Raw genomic sequence first — 8,026 nt, forward strand, 5'->3', positions numbered from 1 at the left:
CATCTAATTACATAGAACCTTGTAAATATAGATCTTGTACGGCAAATCTATATAAAATTTTGAATAACAATAGCCAAAAATTAATTTGATTGATTTATGATACTAGATCAATTTATATTTATGGCCCAAAGAAGTAGCCTGTAGGAAAACTATGTATCACTAGCAGGTCAGTCAATTAGTCACAAAGAAAAATAAGCCATCATTATAACATGCAGGTTTACGGTTCAATGAGCTACAAAACAGACATGATTGCAGGCTCCATTATTGGATTGAGCCACCAACATGAGCTTTCGTTTCCACTACTAGAGCTTCCATTCAAATAACTAAAAATACTTAAAGGGACACACATCAATATTAGTCAAGAATGGATCACGTGCCATGCCTGTACATTAGAATCCTCAGAAACGTCAGAATGCCATGAGCCACCAAAACCAGCAGGTGTCCACCAAGCACCTTGAGCTGCTGAACCTGTCATGCCTGGTGTCATGCCTGGTTGCTGTACGCCGCCGGCGAGCCAGTATGGTGAGGATGAATGAGGCAAGGACTGCGGTGGGCGAGGCAGGCACCATGTGCCGGGTCCGAACATGGAAGGGATGGATGGCAGTGGAACGTGCTGAGTGCCTGGGGCGCGAACAGGCTGAGGCACCGGCAGGGGGATCTCCATAGGTGTCGGTGCAGAGGTTCTCTTCGATTTCTGACTCATCTCGCAGATGAACAGGCAACGGCGGCGGCCGGCGGGTGTGACGTCTAGGGTTTGGGTGAGGTGTCGATTGGGGAGGAATTGAGGCTTAAATCCTTCGATTTGGCGCGGCAACTATCAATTTGACGCGCGAAGAAGCAATTTGGCGGGAGAGCTTGGCCGATTTGGCGTCGAGAACGATGGAGCGGAGCACGGGATCGGTGAGGGGAAGGACGGGAGACGGAAGCGGCGGCATCTCGCTCATATGCGGGTTGGGAGAAGGCTGGGAGAGTTATTTTTTTCTCGTACCTTGTGCTCAAGTCGGGCGAGATGGGAAGCGCCGGCTCCGTAGTCTCTCTCCGATGTGGCCTGTTTTTCTACCGATGTGGACTTCTCCCAGCCGGCTTATTCTCCAAAGAGAATTTTTCAGATTTGAAAATATGCCTGTCAAAACCGAACGGAGGAAGTACGATATAGCAAAAATATAGCTGTCACGCATCGACCGTTAAGCTGCAGTACTCTGCCATCTAATAGCTAAGCAGATGGCAATGCAAGCACCTCATATCTGCGGTTGTGCATCCTGCATTTTCGCCAATTTCTTGGAGCTTGAACCGTGCTTGGGAATGGATTAGGAGCCTAAGAGGAGGCAGCTGGTCCCAGTTGGAGCTCGAGGTACGTACTTGCTCTTTCGTATACCTGGTCCAGCGCGGCACACTGTCTACTTGATTCTGCATATCCATCCCTTCCTGCTTTCTGATCTTCTGGTAACTGCAAGTTTTCTTGTGACTCTGCTCAGTCCCCACCACACATGGCGTTGCTGCTGCTCTACACTTCTGGAGAGGTAATTGCTATGCTAGTTAGTATTCCGTTCTTTTATTAGATCTAAGAAAGGGGAAGGATAATGAAGACATATGGTACCTGTGAAATTGAAGACAGTGTCGCCATTGCCAATCTGAAGCGTCTTGATGGGTGAAGCTTGACAGTGGCGGAGAACGATGGAGAAATCACCAGGCGCAGGAAGGGGGATTAGTTTTGACTATGGTGGCTAACTGCTGTTGTGAAGAAGACAAATGCGATGAAGAAATTATATAACAATTGCCGCAGGGTAAATCTCAGGAAATAAGGAGGGTGTGATCAAAAACTCCAGAGAGAAAAGATTATGATTGAGGCAACGACTCTTTTAGAAAGGTGTTGGTCGGGACCTGTGAAGGTGCTAACAAGGGAAGAGAATTTTGGAATATAATATTATATTCCAGAATTAGGGGGCATGTGTTGATACTAGTTTCTGACCAGAGTCAACCAAAAAAATAAGGTTCTAACAGCTGATGGAGGAGAGAGAAAGGATCTATTGACGGCTTGATGTTGACCAAGGCCCACCACGAGCGACCGGGTTCTAGAAGTCGATAAAAGATCGGAAAAGGACCCAATCTGAAGCAGAATCAACTCTATCAAATAAGGGAAAGCGTGGAGATTTATCTTTAGTAGTTTTTAGATTTGTTGTAATAGTTCATGTCATAATCGACTAGGATTTTAGCTTACTCCAGAGTATAAATATAAACCCATGAGCCTTGTAACGAATAATCATCAATCAATCAATACAACCTTTCGGTGCCACACCCCCAAAACTCTTGGAGTAGGAGTAGAGTAGAAACTGGCGAGTTTCTTCTTGCGTGCAGGGCTGCATCGGCTTCGATTTCAAGCGAGCTTGTAAGTACCATCATCCGGTCATTACGTGCCCTATCGGAACTTGCTAAGCTAAGTCCTATATTCTAATATTCGTGCGTATGGCTAGTTATCGAGTTATCTTAGATTGCAAGTAGAACTTTCTAAGCTTTGTCCAATATTCTGCTTATCTTCGACATTGCTTAAAGTTACGGAGTTGTTTGGTTTTATTAAGTTGCATCGTATCAATCTTTTAGTTTTATCAAGTGCTCGTAGTTATCAAAGGTTTAGATCTGGTTAGGTAGTCTTCATCGGCTCCCTAGTCTCTTTTAAATGTTCACCAGTTGTATGATCATATCGGCTAGTTATATCTTGCATGCCTTTATTGCTTTACATATGCTAGGTTCGATAGATCTTTTCCCTTGCCCCTCGTAATGCTAGCCATCAGATCCTTAATGTCAAGACGCTACCTATGAGAGCCGATGCATCGGCTAGGTCTTATCCATATCTCTTGGTAGTGGGGACGATGTCATTGAGCTGATGGTGATGCATGCGAGGTCTTGCTTCCGTGAGCTTGTCTATTAAGTTAATGGGCTGAAGTTAATGTCCTCTCATTCATGTTATGTTGTCTAAGTTCAGTACACTTATCATGACACTGATTAGATCTGTTCGCTTAATCAACTTGTAAGTGGTAGGCAAGAAGTCCTTGTTCTTGTGTTCTAATCTTTTAGATTAATAGATTGATGTCAATGCCTGTCATTCGTATTACCTTATCTAAGTTCAATATACTTATCAAGACATTAACTAGATCTGTTAGTTTATTTGGTGTGCGCATGGTTAAAAAGGGCTCCTTTTATGGCTGCCGTTTTAAAATGATTTATCTTAGCTCGTCGGCTCTTATAGCCGATGGCACATGCCATTAATGCTTTTATTTATTTACACCACATGATTACATTGAATATCTATATGTCATGGTGTTTATTCTAAAAACGCTCACCCATGAGTTTGAAAGGCTTCGTTGCCAATCAGCTCAAGAATTTAATGTTTACCTTGTCAATTTTTAGGTCAAATTGACTAGCACGTCTTGCACCACTTGCGAGCCAATTTGGAGCATGCACTGAAGTTAAGCACATCTTCCAGGTTCTTCGTATTGTTCAATGCGGAAACCTGAAGTCCAGTTTTTTCATCAACAACTAGCACACCAACAAATGTGATCAGGGCACAAATCCTCTCGGGCTCCTCTACCTCTTCGTCGTGGCCGGCGGTGGCAGCGAGATGCCACAGGCTTTCTTGCTGCCACTGTTCCAAACAACTGCCCAAAGGGCAGCAAACACGGAAAGTAGGCGCGTCGTGATGGATGGTGTGTTCGGCTGAATGCCCAGGAGCAGCTCTAGCGTGTAGTTTTACATGGAGCTAGCAGGAGAGAGAATGTGATGGTGGGGTGCCATACGCTGAAGTAGAATCACTAGTAGAGAACTGACTTTCGATGCGCCCCCTTTTAATCCCGGTTTAAAGTAGGCCCGGTATAAAAGAGGGTGCGCGGAGCATTACTCCCGGTTGGTATTTGCAACCGGAACTAAAAGTCACCTTTTGTCTCGGTTCAAAAATCAGCCACCCATGGGGGACTCTTTAATCCTGGGTGAAAAAATCAGCTACCCGTGGGAGACCCTTTTATCTCGGGTGGTAAGAATAACCAGGACTAAAGGTCACCCTTTTAATCCCGGTTGGTGTTACCACTCGGGACTAAAACTCACGACACCAACCAGGATAAAATAGGGCCCTTTATCCCGGTTTGTAATACCAACCGGGATATAAGGGGGTCTTTTATCCCAGTTGGTGTTTCCAACCGGGATAAAAGGGTCCCCCACGAGTTAGTATAAAAGGATTGGATCCCCTATATGGTCAGATATGGTGTGTAGGTGGGATAGCAAGGAAGGTACGCACGAGGCTTGAGGTCGTGGGTTCGAATCTCACGAACCGCGCACGCGCATATTTCACGTGAAAATCGTGTGACTTGTTGTTGGGATGGCAAGGAAGATCCATAGCCTTGTTGTTGTAGGCCCCGATGGACCTGGGGTCACATAGGGAGGGGGTTGCCCATGAACGTCTCTGCACACAAGGTTTTGTGTGATTGTAGATTTGGACTCAGGGCCAAGGATAACGTCTTTTGGAAGATCACATGAGTTGCTTGTGATAGAAGAGTTGGACCTGATATGTGATAGAGGAGATTGTTATGTTTAGTCCTATATCAGGAATTGATGGTGAGGAAGCACAACATATAAGGTGGGGTAGAGTTTTTTGGATTGTGTTAGGTTCATGGCCTTATTGTTATGGGCATTGGTGGATCTGTGCCTCGTGGGACACCAGCCTGTGGGTATAGCGGGCCGAGCCATAATCCGATGTGCACTCTACTAAGAGTGGGTGATATCAGTTCAAGGTGTGTGATGCTCGGGTGGTGCTACTAAATGGTGTGAAGCCTATACCGGGGCTAGGGGGATCTGATTTAGTTTGCAATCTTGCATGATGAAGGTTAGTTGTATCAGGTGGTGCCTGATAAGAAGACCTTGAGATTCATGCTTGAGATTCATGCATGGAGGTAAGACGGTTATGGTTGGTGAGAAGTCAAGTGCATACCAACACAAACTGAATGGAAGGGTTGTTGAAGGTGGAGTCATGGATCACAGTGCAATTGTGGTGGTGTTCTATCCGGAGGTCGATGAGATGGTAGTAGCCTGGACGGGCTGTTTCTAAGTAAGCAGCAAAGGAGACGACTCAAGTCTGGTACAGGTGGTTCATGCATGGATGTTTTCAAGGTTGGCATGCATATTCGCCAAGATACATGGAATTTATTAGATATGAGCCAAATATGTGTATGGTTTGGTTACGATTAGGTTTGAATTGTAATTTGGTAGGCTAGGGAGAGTTGGGGTCATACTTGGTGTCCTAAGGTCCATAAATATGAAGGATTTATGAAGGCAGGGCAACCGTAGGGGACCTGGCACATGCGGATGCTTGGTGTCTCAAGTTTGAACTCTGTACTCTGCTTTGTAACTGAATCTTTGATTTCTTATCACACTAGATGCCTTCCCTTAGTTCAAGTAACTCCATTGGGTATTTACATTCTTTTGTGGAGTATTTTAGAAAGGTCAAATATGACCCTAAATCAGGTCATTCATATATATCATATATGCTGCAAATTGTCCACTTGTCACCTTCTAACGCCCACGCGCCCGCACCCTGCGAGTTATTATTTTGCTTTTCGCCTTCCAGTGCCCACGCGCCCACACCTTGCGAGTTATTATTTTGCTTTCCCAGCCCATGTTAGCCCACATATTCAGCGGTTGCTTCCCAAATTGGTGCGCTTCGAGGACTGCTGTAATAGTAAGTTTGCGTACATTCACTAAATGACAAAACTAATAATAGTACCTACTTGCATGCAAATGTGGAATAAAAAAGTTATAGATTCCATCCAAATTAAAATCCGATTGCACCACTATGTTTCTGACGACATCATCTTCAAAATAAGACCACACTACGGTTGCGTGATTTTTAAAAAACATTTTTAATAAGTTTTAATATTTTCCTTCCGTGTTTTTTTCGTTTTACCTTCTGTTCGTTTCCTTCCTTCTTTTTTATCTTTCTGTTATTTTCCCACCGTTTCTCTATTTTTTTTCCTTCCCTTCGGTACTTTTTGTTTGTTTTTTCTTCAATTCGTTTTCTTCTTCTTTTTTTCCTTCCGTTACTTTTCCTTCCCACGTGATATTTTCCTTACGTTTCTTTTTTCTTTTCCATTCTGTTTTTTTGTTTGTTTTGGTAATCACTTTATCTGTTTTTTCTTGGCAAGGTAGGTTATTCTATATTCTAATTAGTTCACTGAGTTTGTACAACTTGTTTTAAATATATATTTTTTTCTTTATCTGTTTATTTTATTATTTATAGATTTATTGATAAAAAATCATATGTTTTGCTACTATAACACTTGAAGGTTTTTCATTTTTATGTTCTCTTCTTTCTTTAATCTCTTAGTTCATTTGGTTTTCCTCTAATTTCCTATCTAATGTATTTTTATTTTATTCTTTTATTTTTTTTTATAACTTTGTATAATTTGTTCTATGAGTTTGTATAATTTGTTCGATACTTTGTTTGACGACTTCATATAATTTTTTCTAGGGGTATACGCCTTTGTTTCGTGAATTCGTATAATTTGTTCGATACATGCAACTTTTTTATTCCGTGAGTTTGTATAATTTGTTCGATGCATATATTTTTTCTGTAAGTTCATGCATATATAATTATTTTATTCCATGGGTTTGTATAATTTCTTTTGGATTTCTTTCGGATGTAGATGTCTTGTAGAAAATATGTCAACTTGATACAAAAATTAATAAAAATTATACCAATATAGTGAAGGAGGATCTTTGTTTGAAGATTTTATTATAACAAACTGAATGGTGTAATTGAAATATAATTTTGATACCGGTGTACTGTACAAAATATTATTGGTGATTTTAACTATTTTTGTTCTTAGTGCATTATTATTTTCTTCGTGATGTTTAATTATTTATTTGTAGAAAATAATTATTTGTTCGTAACATTCAATTATTTGTTCTCAGGAGGCGAAATTAATAATTCGTATTAAAAAAATAAAATTATTTTCGAAACATAATCAAGTGGATCTTGTTTTGAAGATCCACTAATGTAATCCAGATTTAATTTGGATATACGATTCAAGGTCTCTAGATTTTTTTTTCAAAATTTCTTTGGATATGGATGGTGTCACCAATTTCTTCACCTGTTGCATGCATGTTGATTAAAAAAGTGGCAAAACAGTCCGACATGCATACATGCACCACGGCCCAATAGTGGTCAGCCCATCCCCGTCCAACATCCCGTCCAACATGCATGCAAAGGATAACGAAGCGCGCAGGCTGATGGACGCGGGTGCCTAAATAGAAGGTGACAAGCGTGGATTTATCCCCTCTAGTGCCCACGCGCCCACACCTTGCGAGTTATTATTTTGCTTTTCGCCTTCTAGTGCCCACGCGTCCATACCTTGCGAATTATTATTTTCCTTTCCCAGCCCATGTTGGCCCACATATCCAACAGTTGCTCCTGAATTGGTGCGCTTCGAGGACTGCTGTAATAGTAAGTTTGCGTGCATTCACTAAATGACAAAACTAATAACACTAAATGACAAAACTAATAATAGTACCCACTTGCATGCAAATGTGGAATAAAAAAGTTATAGATTCCATCCAAATTAAAATCCGATTGCACCTCTATATTTCTGACGACATCATCTTCAAAATAAGACCACACATGAGTACGGTTGCGTGATTTTTTAAAAAATATTTTTAATAAGTTTTAATATTTTCCTTCCGTGTTTTTTTCGTTTTACCTTCTGTTCGTTTCCTTCCTTCTTTTTTATCTTTCTGTTATTTTCCCACCGTTTCTCTATTTTTTTCCTTCCCTTCCGTACTTTTTGTTTGTTTTTTCTTCAATTCGTTTTCTTCTTTTTTTTCCTTCCGTTACTTTTCCTTCCCACGTGATATTTTCCTTACGTTTCTTTTTTCTTTTCCATTCTGTTTTTTTGTTTGTTTTGGTAATCACTTTATCTGTTTTTTCTTGGCAAGGTAGGTTATTCTATATTCTAATTAGTTCACTGAGTTTGTACAACTTGTTTTA

The sequence above is a fragment of the Setaria viridis genome, chromosome 8, assembly GCF_005286985.2.
Source record: "Setaria viridis chromosome 8, Setaria_viridis_v4.0, whole genome shotgun sequence".
Taxonomy (NCBI): domain Eukaryota; kingdom Viridiplantae; phylum Streptophyta; class Magnoliopsida; order Poales; family Poaceae; genus Setaria; species Setaria viridis.